Source organism: Artemia sp. Qi Xiang Cuo, chromosome 6 (genome assembly GCF_049724085.1).
Source record: "Artemia sp. Qi Xiang Cuo chromosome 6, ASM4972408v1, whole genome shotgun sequence".
Taxonomy (NCBI): domain Eukaryota; kingdom Metazoa; phylum Arthropoda; class Branchiopoda; order Anostraca; family Artemiidae; genus Artemia; species Artemia sp. Qi Xiang Cuo.
In genome coordinates, this window is record NC_142799.1 from 36,852,508 (window position 1) to 36,868,713 (window position 16,206).

At 33.9% G+C, this 16,206-nt stretch overlaps 1 protein-coding gene across 2 annotated transcripts in view; it reads right to left on the reverse strand.

Moving 5' to 3' along the window:
- Positions 1–15,701, reverse strand: part of trh (PAS domain-containing protein trachealess) — a 263,522-nt gene extending 247,821 nt beyond the window's left edge. The window contains exon 1 of one of the 2 annotated variants that reach the window (XM_089090701.1): positions 15,594–15,701. The gene's annotated coding sequence lies outside the window, so the exon portion shown is untranslated. Of the gene's footprint in view, positions 1–15,550 lie in introns of both variants that reach the window. The other variant, XM_089090700.1, reaches the window with a different exon arrangement.
- Between the last annotated feature and the right edge of the window lie 505 nt (positions 15,702–16,206).

Consider the following 16,206-nt stretch of genomic DNA (forward strand, 5'->3'; position numbering starts at 1 on the left):
TTAACTTCACTACCGTTAAGTCCAATTTCATGATTGTTTTTTCTTGTTTTCTTGTAGTGGTTAGTTTGTCCGGCAATAGGTCTTTCAAAGGCAGCGAATAGTCCTTTCGAGGGACGACCAGTTCGTCTAGAAATTGACCAGGAAAATTGATGTAAAAACAACTATGATGTCGAACTAGCGAGGGAGTAATCACTAGGAAACATTATTGCAAAGTAACGCGTCAATAGTCTGGACTTTGAAAAATTTTTCTCTTTTTATCCGCCTAAGGTTCTACTGGCGGATAAAATAAGAGAAATTGAGTCTTAATTTTGTTTTTGTCATATTGAAAAGTGATGCATAACCCCTGCGAACTTAGACAGGGATGTAACTGCATTTTGCCATGAGGACACATGTCACATAACAGTTACAAGTAATACATCCTCTTCCCTTTAGTAGATTATGACATTAGTACATGCAATTTGTTTGAGTCAAAGCTCATTATACACCAGAAGTTACCTCAGGTCTCCTGGGGTACCAAAGGATTTATTTCTCATGTCAAAATAATCAGATTGTTTTTGTGATAGCTACAATCAAAACCCCTTATTTCAACAATAGTAAAGGTTTTTTATTAGTGAATTTGCAGAGACCTTCCTTTTAGAAAAAGAAAAAAAGGGTCAAAACACCTGATTATACCAATACCCATTGTTTTAATCGATTTTAACTCAATATGGGCATTTGATATAACTTACTAGCGAAGTTGAAGGAAGTTGTTCCAGAAAATTTGTTTACATGCATTTTTGTTACATTTTTACGATTGGGACAGAAATTTTGAGGGGGGAAGGTTCAAACGCGTAACTCCCCTGGGTACGGCCTTGTTTAGAGAACAGATGAATTAAAGGGTGTCCTCCGAATTTACAGGATAATTTCTGTTTATTTTAAGTTTTAAGTATCTCTCTATCCTTTCATTTGAAATAAAGGGTTCAGATGATAATAATATTATCTGAGTAACAATTTAAGTAATAATTTAAATAACAATTTAGCTATTTTTCGGCCAAAATTGATGGTTTGTGCCACAGAATGACATAATTTCCACCTTTGATGCGGTACGGTCTTTTTTGTTACTTAAAAAGACGCTAAAACTTCAATTTCCCTCCAAATAAGCCCTCTTCTACTGTTCTATGTTTCCTGGTTTGGTACAATTACCATCCCACAAAAACAAACAAGAACAATTCAATTCAATTTATTAAATACTAGAATAAATACATAAATACACTTAACCGCTAGAGGTTCCAAGAAGCATAGCCTGTTGAGGATCTCGTATCAATCACAAACTCCACACAACACAAATCAGGGAAGGAAAAAAAAATACAACAATATCTCAAAAATATAAACACAATGCGAGAAAAATCAACAAAAAAAACAAAAACAAAAAATAAACACCTGCTACACAATAACCTTTGACTTAATTTTATCCAAAGTGAAAATGTCCTGTAATTTATTAAAATTCCAAACCATTAATAATATTATTAAACCATAACCATTATTATTAACAAACGACAAAATATGCGTCCGTGATCCTCCTTTGGGGAAAAATTCGACATTATGCATTTTGCATTTTGACATTATGCATTTTGCATATATTGAGAATTCCAGGGTTCTCAAACACCTTAAATTATATGGCGTAGTTGTCATCAATAGCGCTTCGTTTGGTGGTGTTTCCCTATTTCAGACAGTTACGCGAATATCCTTATGCAAGTAATTTCTTATGGATAAATATGAGATTAGTGGATTTGACATGTTTGGAATCAACATGAGAAGTAAATTTATTAGATTTATGTATTGTTGTCAAAGTTCTGTTATTTTTACCGTTTTATGTGTGTACTGACAAGGTTTGTTCTTAGCTACCGTTTTTTCCCATGTAGGGTTCGACGTTCCAGGCATATGTGTAAAAGGGGGAGATGGGCTAATGGCCTTCGCACATGGCGGCCATGTCCCATGAATTGTGGGCATATTTCAGCAAACATACAGCGGCATGTAGTTTTTCGTAGCAATTTTTACTGTTATACAAATAATTAATCCCTGGATGGATATTTTTAAGTCGGTAAACACAACCTAAATCTACATTAGCTGAAAAAATAAGATGGAAGTGATATAAGCTGTGCTTCAAGAGTTTTGTCAGTTTAAACACTTGAAAGATTTATTTGTTCAGCACAAATTTTGTTGGGTTAGTGGGTGATGTCAGTTGTGCTTCTATGCTAAGTTTATCTTGTTCATTACTCCATTTTCCGATTCAGGTCTTAAAAGACTAAAACTGTCGGCAAGGGGGAGTGGTAGCGCTCAGAGGTAATTCGAGTTCTTCTTCAATTAATATCCAAGCTGAAATGCGATTTTTACTGGTTACTTTCTATTCCGATCCGCCGTTGTTTTTTTTTTTTTTTTTTTTTGACGGTTTAGAGTTCTATTTCGAGAATCCCGAAATTTGGCTTGTTATTCTTTTTTTATTGTTACATGTCACCTGAAAAATAATTGCCAGGCTTGATTCAGATTTAAATTGTAATTCTATTTTTTATTAGATAATTTCTTTCCAACAACTTTTTAGTTACTACGAGCTGTAATTTGCTCTCTACTGGGTTGCAGCTACCGCTACAACCATAATTTTGTCTAAATTAATTTCAAACAAGCAACAGAATAAACATTTTGTAAAAGATTGCTAAAAAGCGAATCAATCAATTAGTGCATGTAAATTTTATGAAGGAACCAGAGGAATATCTGAACCTAAATAGGTATTAGCCTTGATTTGGTTTTATGAGTAGGATAGTAACACTAAAAAAGGCTTTAAACATATATATATATATATATATATATATATATATATATATATATATATATATATATATATATATATATATATATATATATATATATATATATATATATATATATATATATATATATATATATATATATATATATAATATATATATATATATATATATATATATATATATATATATATATATATATATATATATATATATATATATATATATATATATATATATATATATATATATATCAGCAAAGGGACCAGTAAAATTTTGAATAACAAAATTTAAGTATCCAGAGGGGGGGGGGGGCATCGGAATTTTAGATATGTCTAGGTGGAGCATGAAATCGGTTGTGAACCACTGTTCTAAACTTTATGAGATCGCATCGATTTTCCCTAAAAACAAGTCTATTCAGCAAAAATTACGAAACAAATTCTAAGAAAACTGCTGGCCATTTAGGCGTATTATTAACGGCTTGTGTGAAACCATTTTTTTAAGGGCATCTGGCTAGCTTCACATAAAAATCTATTTAAAGCCATTTGATGCCTTAAAATTATTTTGCGAGCCTCAATGTCGGATCACCGTTTAATAGAGAAGTGACCAATTAGTAAATACTCCCAGCACCAAAAAAAAACTCCCAAGGTTGCCAAATTACTCAAATGATATTTCCTAAAAATTTTGGTAAAACCTGATAGGGGATCTTAAATGTGCGAACAGTTCGAAAAGGTAACGAGAGGTTAGGTTAAAATAAAGAAAAATATAATTTTTCACTAATTTTTAAGCAAAGTACTCTCTATGTAATGTACCTGCAGAATAGATAATACATCACCTGTGTCGGCAATAAAACTAGTAGCACCACAGGGATCTTACACGGCTGGCGAATTACCCAAATAATATTTCCTTTGAGCTCATTTCTAACATTTTCCTAGCAGGTATTATAGAGTGTGTTTAGGGACTGCCCTTTCCTGAACTTTAAACTGCTCTGTTTAATCGGGAAACAACATTTACACTTTCTAATGACGTTTCAGTTTAATTTAAGTTTAGTTAAATCTGAATATCACTATCTCCAGCACAAAACGGAAGTTTCCTGTCGTTTATTCAGACCTCTCATCCAAGCCTTGCAAGTTATGGCAAGACAACCCGAACGAATCTAAATAGTTTAGCAGCACAAACTAGAAAAGTTTATAATGGAGGAGATGGGGCGATTCTTTAAAGTACCAAATCCCCTTAAGCACATTCTCTACACAGAAATAAACATGTATATATATATATATATATATATATATATATATATATATATATATATATATATATATATATATATATATATATATATATATATATATATATATATATATATATATATATATAAACGAGCAATAATTGTGTATGTATGTATGTATTCTTGAAAACGGCTGCATATTTTTTTGGGAAAATTGGCTTCCTGATATATTCTTGCCTAGAAAACGATCTAGATGGGTCAGAAATTTAAGAAAATTCGTTAAGAGCCTTAATTTTAGGGGAAAAAATATGCGTGGCGTAATTTTTATATACATCGACATTGTAGTGTCATTTTCATACTTCCCTCACTTATATGAGAAAAATGAAGATTTTCATACATGGAAAAGTTTACATTAAATTGCTTAAAGAGGAAAAAACTGTAATTGTAAAAATATTTGCATATATTTTGACAAGGATTAAAACAATTCGAAAACCTTAAAAAACAAACAAAAAGTCTGAAGCTTAGTAGAAATCATTGTTAGAAATCGGACTTGCGGTAATAATCAAATCAGTATGTAATAATCAGTATGAAAAGACATTAAATTGCGTAAAGAGCTAAAAACTGGTAATTGGAAGATATATATGTATATTTTAACAAGGGATTACAACAATCCAAAAACCTTAATAAAGAAAACCAAAAGTTTGAAGCTTAGTAGAAATCGTTGTTAGAAAAACATCATTACCAAATTTCGTTTCTTATCTCTGTAAGTAATGTCTTTTTAAGACATGAAAAAAAGTTGAAAAAATTTTAAGTTCAGTTCAGAATCGCTAAAGTTATTATGTAAACTACAAAAATATTTACGGTGCCTAAGTAATAATTTTAATATTTCAATTCAACCTAGAAAATGCCTGAAAATTATAAAATTAGTTTTTTTGTTAGATAAAATCGGTTTTTTAGGGAGAGGGGGGCAAAATAGGTTGATCCAAAAAAATTTTTAGGGGGGGGGGGGCAAAATAGGTCAATCGGATAAACTTGCGTTAGGAGCAAGTTTAATTAACGCAAACTTGAGTTAATTAAGTAAATTACACTACTTTGGACTACGCGAGGGGGGTGCCCCCCGCGCCCCCTGGATCCGTCACTGGCTATATAAAGTCAGTAGGAAGGCCCAAAAAACAAAAATTTGCAATTATTACAAATGATGATTCTCTATTTTGACAAGGGATTACAACAATTCAAAAACCTTAAATAAGAAAACCAAAAGTTTCAAGCTTAGTACATATCATTGTTAGAAATGGGAAGCTTCAATGATCAAACATTTTTGAAAAAAAACCCAGCAATAATGAAAAAACTGGTAATTGCAAAAATATTTGTATATATTTTAACAAGGGATTATAACAATTCAAAAACCTTAAAAATGAAAACCTTTTTGGACGCAACCATTTATATAATGCCAGTAGGAAGGCCCAAAAAACAAAATTTAGCAATTACTACAAATGATTACTCTCTATTTTGACAATGGATTACAACAATTCAAAAAAAAAAAAAATTGAACCAAAAGTTTGAAGCTTAGTAGATATCGTTGTTAGAAATCGGACTAGCTTCAATAATAAAATATCTTTAACAGATTGCAGTATGAAAATACATTAAATTGCGTAAAGAACAAAAAACTGGTAATCTCAAAAATACTTGAATATATTTTAAAAAGGGATTACAACAATAAAAAAACCTTAAAAAAGAAAACCAAAAGTTTGAGGCTTAGTAGAAATCGTTGTTAGAAACTGGTTTGCTTTAATAATCAAATATCTTTGAAAAGATACAGTACGATAAGACATTAAGTTGCGTAAAGAGCAAAATACTGGTAGTTGCAAAAATATTTGTATATATTTTAACAAGGGATTATAACAATTCAAAAACCCTAAAAAAGAAAAAGAAACGTTTGAAGTTTAGCAGATTTTGTAGTTCGAAATAGATCTTACTTTAACAATAAAATATCTTAGAAAAGATGCAGTATGAAAAGACAGCAATCTGTCTGCGGTTAGAAGACAAGCGACGATGAGAATCTATATATAGAAGGCTGCCGCGTACCAAGTGCCAGGGACCGTCGGCTGGTAATTGCAAAGATAACTGCATATATTTTAAACAAGGGATTATAACAATTCAAAAACCTTAAAAAAGAAAACTAAAAGTTTGAAGCTTAGCAGATATCGTTGTAAGAAACCGGACTTGCTTTAATACGCGCCTAAGTAAAGAACGATGTGGGCACAATGTGTTTTTTTTTCTCCATACCCGGGCACTTCGTATCGAAGGAGTTGTCGCAGAAACTTCGAAAAGGGCTCATTCGACTTGAAATCGGAGTGGCTAGTGTCCTTTTTAATAGTCGAGAGTGATTGGAGAGCAACTAGCCCCCCCCCCGACGCCCATAATTCCCCCAAACATATCCAATCAAAATTTTGAAATAGCCATTTTGTTCAGCATAGTTGATTTCTAGATAGAAAATATATTTTTGAGGAGGACACTCCCCCACAACCCTCAGGGCAAGGGTTTTAATTTGTACCCTGGGGGCATATAAGGTTTTTATAGAAGGCATTGTCGTAGAAACTTCAAAAAATGCTCATTCGATTGGAAATTCAAAGAGATAGTGCCCTTTTTAATAGTCGAGTGATTGGAGGGCAACTAGCCCCCCCCCCACGCCCATCATTAACCCAAACACATCAAATCAAAACTTTGAGATAGCAAAATTGTTCAGCGTAGTTTATTTTCAGATAGAAAATATGTTTTTGAGGAGGACACTCCCCACAGCCCTCAGGGCAAGGGTTTTAAGTTATGCCCTGGGGGCATATAAGGTTTTTAAACAGGGCGTTGTCGTAGAAACTTTAAAAAAAGTTCATTCGATTGGAAATTCAAAGGGCTAGTGCCCTTTTTAATTGTCGAAAGTGATTGAAGGGCAACTAGCCCCCCCCCCTCTCACGCCCACCTTTTCCCCAAGCACCTCCAATCAAAATTTTTTGATAGCCATTTTATTCAACGTAGTTGAAAGTTTTGGAAATTAGGTCTTTAAGGATGACAACCCCTCCCCCCAAAGCCCTCAGGACAGGGGTTGTAAATTATGCCCTGGGGACATACATGGTTTTTATTGAAAGTGGTGTCGTAGAAACTGCAAAAGGGCTCATTCAATTGGAAATTAAAAGGGATAGTGCATTTCCTAACACATGAAAGTGATTGAATAGCAACTAACGCCCCTCTCACGCCCACTATTTCCCCAAACACATAGAATTAAAACTTTGAGATATCCATTTTGTTCAACGTAGTTGAAAGTTCTGGTAATTAGGTCTTTTAGGATGATAACCCCCTCAGAGCCCTCAGTGCAAGGGTTGTAAGTTATGCCCTGGGGCATAAAAAGTTTTTATTGAAAGACTAGGGCCATTTTTGATAGTTGAAAATGATTAGAGAGCTACTACCGCCCCTCTCACGCCCACCATTTCCCCAAACACATCCAATCAAAATTTTGAGATAGCCATGTTGTTTAACATAGTTGAAAGCTCTGGAAATTCGTTCTTAGGGGATGACAACCACCCGAAAAGACCTTAGGGTAAGGGTTGTAATTTATACCCTGGGGGCATATAAGGTGCTCATAGAATGCGTTGTCGTTACCAAAAGGACTCATTCGATTGGAAATCGAAAGGCCTAGTGCCCTTTTTAATAGTCGAATGTGATTGGAAGGCTTGACATTTTTATAGTAAAGATCGAAGTGGGTATAATGTATTATTTTTTGTTGTTGCTGTTGTTTAGACCAGGGCACTTCGTATCGAAGGAGATGTCGTGGGAACTTCGAAAAGGGCTCATTCGATTGAAAATACAAAGGGCTGATGCCCTTTTTAATAGTCGAAAGTGATTTGAGGGCAACTAATCCCCATTCCATTCCCACCCTCCCATGCCCATCCTCCCATTTCTGCTCTCAAAATTTAAGCAAATAATAACATCGCAAGTTTATCCAAACTACAAATGAAAGTAAACCGATTTTTTGGTGGACGGTATCAAGTTTTCCATGTTAGGTCAACTAAAGTAAGTATAAAACTAAATTCAACACTACTCTTTTTTTCCTGACTTTTAAAAGGGTGTATGTTGTTATAAAAAAATACTGAAAATTTTTCTCCAGCATACAAATAGCAGGCCAAACTATAAAGTCTTAACGAACAGATTTAAAGTATTATTTTCTTTTTCCCTAAAAAGACTATGTCAATATAAAACGAACACAAATTAATTTAAAAAACTTTTTCCATAAAATAAGTTTTTCAAAGAAAAGTAAATAACTCCATTAAACAAAAAATGAGCAAAAATAAAATCAAATAATCTGCCAAGCGTGAAACTACCACAAATCAGCATCGATAAATAAATGAAACCCAAAACGAACAGAAATTACAATAATTAACCGAGTCAAACTCAAAACGAGCAGAAATTAACATAAGTTGGGCGCAAAACCCCTATTCCTTCACAAGGCAAGAACAAAATTTGCACTTTACTGAAAAAATATAAATGTTTTTACTTTTATAACTTTAATAAATCAAATAATATTAACACTTTGATTCCTAATTATCAGTATATGTATATTAAACTGACAATGCCCATTCATTTGTATTTTTTCAGTAAAGTGCAAATTTTGTTCTGGCCTTGGGAATTAGGCATAGGGATTTTGAGCCCAACTTGTATTAATTTCTGCTCGTTTTGAGTTTGACTCGGTTATTTATTGTAATTTCTGTTCGTTTTGGGTTTCATTTATTTATCGATGCTGATTTGTGGTAGTTTCACGCTTGGTAGATTACTTGATTTTATTTTTGCTCATTTTTGGTTTAATGGAGTTCTTTGCTTTTCTTTGAAAAACTTATTTTGTTGAAAAAGTTTTTTTAATTAATCTTTGAAAAGACCGCTTTATGAAAAGACAGCACATTGTCTCAAATTGTCTGCGGTTACAAGACAAGCGACAATGAGAATCCATATATAAAACCCTGCCGCGTGCCGAGTGCCGGGGCTCGGCGACGAAGCCGCCGGGCATATACATATATATATATATATATATATATATATATATATATATATATATATATATATATATATATATATATATATATATATATATATATATATATATATATATATATATATATATATATATATATTATATTGATATATTATTACACGTAATTTTTTTTGCCAGGCATAATAAGATACAATATAATTAAACATAAAAAAGATGTTTTTTTGCATCTTCATTAGGGACGAGTTAAAAAAATTGCACCCCCCCCCCCACGGGCGTAAGTAGAGGGGGGGGGTCAGGGGGGCAGCTGCCCCCCAAGAGCTTCAAATTTACATTAGATATGGCTGAAAAAGCAGATGGTTGGAAAAGCAGTTGATAAAAGGCCCTCCATCACACTATCGACTGTCCCCCCCCCTAGACAATATGCTGCCTACGCTCACGCCTCCCCCTCTTAAATATTGAACTGGTCCATCTTGCACTTGTAGTAAAACACATTCTTTTTAACGTTGTTTCATTGGTCATCTTCAAACGAAATACCAATACCTAACTAAATATCATCAATGATTATTGACCTCTTGAACACACAGATAGTTTTTTTTTTCAAACAGAAGGATATTTGGCTTGTACAATAAGAACATTCAGAAAACAAACTTTTCCAGATACCTATTATTATAGAAGCTTCTTATCAAGACATATTTATTAATAAATACACAGTTTTCATTTAGAATAAAGTAAATTTCTAAGATTGATTTAAAAGAAAAACAAACAATCTGTATCAGAAATATGACTGGATTTTATCAAATTACATTTTTTGGACCGGATGATCTATTCATCCTGATTGTTTGAAAAGAAAAAGAATGAACTAATAAAGGCAAAAACCCCAATCAGATATAGCTTGTGATGTGATGATAAGATGATAGGCTTGGGAATTTGATAGCTACGGAATTCAAGATAAGCTACCTGATAGGACCTGGTGTCATTGAAGCTAGACCTTTGATGGGCCATTTCTCGACTAACCTCATGTCCAAAAAGGTACTTTTCTAACATTGACTAACCTTATGTACTAAAATTGTTTAAGAAAATATAACGTACTGACTTGTTTGGTATATTTCATCGGTACTAACTTCTATTAAAATTTGTTTTTTGTTCTTGAGTTAAAAATACTCAGTATTCGTCCTCACTAAGCAGTAAACAATAAACAAGAAGACGAAAAAAACATGATTAAGTCTCCCTGCAGCAAGGATATTACACGCGCTAAAATTCTCAGGTTTTTTTTTTTTGTTACCTCAAGAAAGTGTACAAGACTACACTTAACATAACGGTGTGAAATTTTGTGAAAACTTGAGACCGCCAAAAGAGGCCGGCCACCTTAAACTTCTCAGTTTAATTTAGGGATTAGCACATTTTTATCTCTAAGAATATATCACAAAAGTGACGTTCCAACAAGTAATATTATTTGCCGTTTCAAAAACTATTTGGTTTATGAGAAGGCAAGGCACATATGCAGGATTCTAATTTGGAGGAATAAAAGACTGCTAGAAAGAGTTAAACAGATTAATTATAAGCTAGTTTTAGAAAATTTTGCAAAGATTGTGAAAATCCTTAAACTTCGGAGACTTGGGCCTAGAGGCAACCCTCTCCCTACGTGTAAGAATATTTATGAGTTTTAAGCCTTGTTGTGTCTATTCACTCGAGGCTTAGTCGTACTTGTAGTCACGACTAGGGTCAAGGCATCTCCATCCACGATAAGCGACAAGCCTACGAGACTGCCTAAGCCTTCTTCATTAAACAGTTCATGGCAACAAACTGTGAGTAAAGAGAGACTCGGGACCACAGTGTTCGAATCTTTAAAAAGTTGTATTTTGGTAACAATTCATACATAAAAAATGTCTCTTTATGCTGATTCCAAATATATAGAATTCATTAAGCTTAATTTTACCCATCAAAACCTACGAGCATGAGAAAATTTGTCTTAATTTGAAAAAGCGGGATAGTTGATTTTTTTTTTTTAATTTAATTCAAAATGAGCAGGTGAAGTGTTGAGTAAGACTCAGTCCAAGAGAAAATGCTTCATGCAAAGAGAGATGGCTGGAGCCTAGGCATGAGTATGACTACGACAAAACCTCGTTTGAATAACTCAGTGATTCCCAGCCAATTTTAAGCCTGACCTAGGGGCAAATGTGTCAAACCTAGGCATTTATAAAATCCTCATGTCCCCTCGTGACATCTAAATTTTGTTATTCAAAGTTTTATGTGGGTCCACATCAAGGAGGCTTAATAGGCCAGTAACTTGGTATCATTTCTCGGGTCGTCCTCAACCCATATCTTATACTAACGAAAAATTGTCCTGAAACGAAATTGTCCTGAAAACAACACCTTTTATACAATGTATGACGTCATTGCAATCTAAATGCAGTTTTTGCTCTCTAAATGCAGATGAATGTGACGTCATTCTCATGCAAAATGTTTTTTTTGAAAATTAAGTGTTTAAATAGTCAGCCGAAGGGTTCACGTTTCACCCATGACCCACCAAAATATTGCCATGCCCCAACCGTGGGGCCTGGGCCCCACGTTGGGAATCACGGGAATAGACCATTAGGACACTTTTAGCTCAAGTGAAATTTTCTAAAACTATGAACGAAAATCCTAAATGCTAATCCGTTTTTGAAACAACAAAAAATTCAAGCCTAAACAAACTGGTGCTAGATCCATTGCGTGCTCCAAGGCGACAGTGTCGGCTACAGTTGGGCCAAAATATTATTAGATCGCAAATAATTTGATAGCCCATTGTTTTGCTATTAAAAACTTTATAGGAATCATCCGGTTTCTAAAGATACGTTCCTTGTGGGTGGTGCAATTTGCTCTTAAGTACACTATTCTTCAGTCTATAATTTGCTTATTTCATTAATAAATTAAAAAAGGATTTAAAAAGTTTGATTTTCCATACAGAATGACTTTAAAACCGAAACTCATAAATTACTCTGACTCCTTTTACCCTGTCTTTTAAGAAAAAGTTTAACTTGCGCGTTGAACAAAATGGCCATCTAAAAATTTTGATCGGTTGACTTGAAAATGAGCGTGGGAGGGGGCCTAGTTGCCCTCCAATTTTTTTGCCTACTTAAAAAGGGCACTAGAACTTTTAATTTCCGTTTGAATGAGCCCTCTTGCGATATTCTAAGACCACTGGATTAATACGATCACCCCTGGGAAAAAAAAAAATAAATAAACACGCATCCGTGATCTTTCTTCTATGGCAAAAAATACAAAATTCCACACTTTTGCAGATAGGAGCTTGAAACCTCTACAGTAGGCTTTTCTGATACGCTGAATATGATGGTTTGATTTTCATTAAGATTCTATTACTCTTAGGGGGTTTCCCCCCCCCTTTTTCGAAAATAAGGCAAATTTTTTCAGGCTCGTAACAAAATTCCGTTTTTTAGAGTTTTAGTTACTATTGAGCCGGGTTAATCCTTACTTACAGTTCGTTACCACGAACTGTTTGATCCTGTATATATATATATATATATATATATATATATATATATATATATATATATATATATATATATATATATATATATATATATATATATATATATATATATATATATATATATATATATATATATATATATATATATATATATATATATATATATATATATATATTAGCCGCTATCCAGGATTTTGTTCGGAGGGGTTATTTTTTTCCAGTTATAAAAACCAAATGATAATGAGCCGTATTTCTTGTTGTAGTTCCTGACATCAAAACGTTATAAAAGAATACCTTGATGAGACTATTACCTGTTTTTAGTAAAGCAAAAATGACGCATTTGGTTTAAGACTTAAGGGTTGGTCTTCATGAATGAGGATAATTCATCTCTTAATGGGAGGGAAAAATACCCTAGTTACACTACAAATAAAAATAAATAAATTGATTAAAAGTAAGAAAACAAAGCGTTTTCAAATACAAGCAAAGAGTTCAATTTGTTGCTTGTCCTTTACTGAAAGCTCACTACCTCATAAGTAATTCCTAGTAGCTATAAATATTTTTTAAAAATATAAAAAACAGAAATATTTGATTGATCTAAACTTAAATATGAGAAACTTCATTTTTTCAAATTTTCAAAACGACGGTAACTGCTCAAACTTTACGAGTCAGAGGTTCAAGAAGCAAAAGAACGTTAAACTTTGATAGAATCCGATTAAAAAGCGTTGAAAAAGACAACACAATCTTTGAAAAAGTTGTCGTTTCGAATTTTTGCTTTACCAAGTGGGTTAATTTTAGATATACTCTGCATAGGAAGCCTCCAAATCTTTGACTTGTATTGATATTGCAGCATTAATCAAGGAGGCACACTTGTGCCTCTATAAAGAGGCGACCCACCACAATGTTAAGCGATTTCAGAGAGACGGCGCAGAGAGACGGCGGTAATCGCATTTTGTAGCCCAAGCTCAAACTAAGAAACTTGCAAAATTTCATCCTCCTCCGACTTTATCTTCATGGGGTAAACTGGGCTGGAAGTTTGGACCTTCCCACCACAGCCCCCCTTTAACGTTGTCCGATTTGGTTGAAATTTAGAGGTTAAGCTTTCCTAGGGCCCGGGAGCTTGTTTTTATTGTTTAAAAAAAGAGTTGTGAGAAATTCAAACTTTAGCGTAAAGAGCGAGGCGTTGAGGAGGGCACAGCCTCTTTCATATACGGAATAATTTCTGTTCGTTTTAAGATTTAATATCGCTCCTTACTTTCAGTTTAAATTTTTTTTTTTTTTTTTAAAAGGGGGCGAACGGGGGGGTTTGGGGGGGGCCAGCCCCCCAACTGTGCCTCCTAATCCCTGTACGTTTTAAGGTTTGACCTTGTAACTCAGCCTCTTTAACTCTTTAGAAAACGTAGTTTTTTTTCAAATAATAATAAGAAAAAGCTGTGTATTTTTTAAATAATTCTTATTAGCCTAAATGTTGGATTTAGGCAAAATTTATGTATATTCACTTTGAACAAATATTCAATCGAATCGGTGAAATGATCACTATTGTAAAGCATGCAGTGGAAGCACCTAATAGTACTTTGTTTCAGAAAAAGAGATTTTATTGATGGACAGATGAAGGTGAGCGGTCAATAAGGTGGCAAAAGCCGATGATGCCACTGATGAGGATACTTATGATTTTGGGTTAGGACTCAGAAGTAAGTAAAACTTGTTTTGGATCACTTAAGAGCTAAGGTTTCAATGACATTCATTATGCCTGAAGAGGCGGGGGTCTCGACCTAAGGCAGGTTGGAATATTTAATTTGACAAGGACGACAGAGCAGACAGTTTTAAAAAACAGAGTGCAGCCAAATCGAGGCCGTTACTTGCTAGTGCTTTTAGATATATTTCCTTCCGAGTTTGTCCTTACTCAACTAAGATTAGGTTGTATATTTTTTCTTAGCCTACACTCCAAGTAATATTCTCCTAAAGTGCTCCTAAAGCTCTAAAACAATTTATATCTAGCACGAGAATTAGAATTTTTTCATGAGTCACGATATAATATTGATCTCTATTAGTTAGTTATCAATTTAACTGCCTTGCTTCAGGGGCGAATCCAGGACTTTTTTAGGGGGGGGGGGCAAAATAGGTTGATCCGATAAACTTGCGTTAGGAGCAAGTTTAATTAACGAAAAATTGCGTTCATTAAGTAAATTACATTACTTTAGACGACGTTAGGGGGGGGGGCGCACCCCATGGATCCGCCACTGTCTTGCGTGCTGTCTACGAAACGAAATTTATTTTGTGGAAGACTAAAATACGATTTTTTTAGGATTTTCCTTTTCGAAAGTGCTTTTTCCCTCTTCATGTCTCCACGCATAAGAAAATGGGAGTGAGTAAACAAGGCAAAAGCGAGACAAACACGTAAATGTTGGCGAAACATAGCGAAGGCCCTTGCAAAACCCTCAATAAAAAACTAGAATTCAAGTTTTTTTTAAGTTTGCGACGGATATTGTATCAAAAGCAAGTACCTAGGATGTTGTATGTCAGGGAGAGGTATAGGTCATTCGTTGTTTTATAAGAGCAAAACGGTAAAGAATTATCTTTTTTCTTACCTTAGTTAGTGAAATTAGGAACTTAAGCAAGAGGGGGTCTTGGGGTCTATAACTACCTCTTTTGGGCCTTTCTTATTCAAATTATTAAGTAAAATTGTTCTTATTATTGCTACTCCCCTGTAAGAAAAATCTATATTTACCTGCCTGATTAGAATGACGTTTTAATGTCGACATGGATAATTCTGCTGCAAAAATATGACTATTATCTTCATCTATTTAGAGAAATATATACCCGTGGCAGCAAAAATTATGGCGGGATTAAAAGTGGATAGCTGGCTTTATCTTAAAAAAATGATGCATAGGCTACTAGTTAGAGGAAGATTTCCTTAAAATCAGTGGTATTATTATCACAGTTTTAAAAAACGAAAGTTACATTAATTGTAGCAAATATTCGGAATAAACAATTCTTACCCAAATAACTTGGTATAAACATCCATTAACTCAATTAACACACCTGATCTCTGAGGCACTCCAACATCCTGGGCCTAAAGATGACTTAGAAGTGTTCCACTACTTCTGAAGGTAATTCTTCAGTGGGAGGTCTTCAAACCACTTGTTGAAAGAGGCGGTCCCGGTAGCTGATCTCTCAACACAGAAATTGACGGATCTAATAGTTGTATTTGTATCATTTCTGCGGAGGATCTGAAGAAATTTATGAAAACTGATTGGTTCCAGAAATTGTAGCTTCGTGGATTCTGTGATAATTATAAATGAGTCTTGAGGAACAATAAATCACTATTTAACTGAAACATGATTATTAAAAAATGGTTATAATCAGGGAAGCCAATTTCGGGGGATGGGGCAGTTGCCTCCTCCAGTTTTGAAAAGTACCGTTTTTGTTATTTTGGTTCAAAAATACCTGTGCTGGTATTTTTATTGGAAATACCTAAAAACAATGAATTTGACCTTTCCCCCGTAGATTTTGAAAAAAAGACATTCTGTACCCCCCCCCCCTGTATTTTAGTGACTTAACGCCCCTTTTATTGGATATTTTTGGCAATTTCATATTTGTATGGAAATAATAGGCCGTTAGAGAAAACGGTACTGTTCTAGTAGCCGGGCAACAC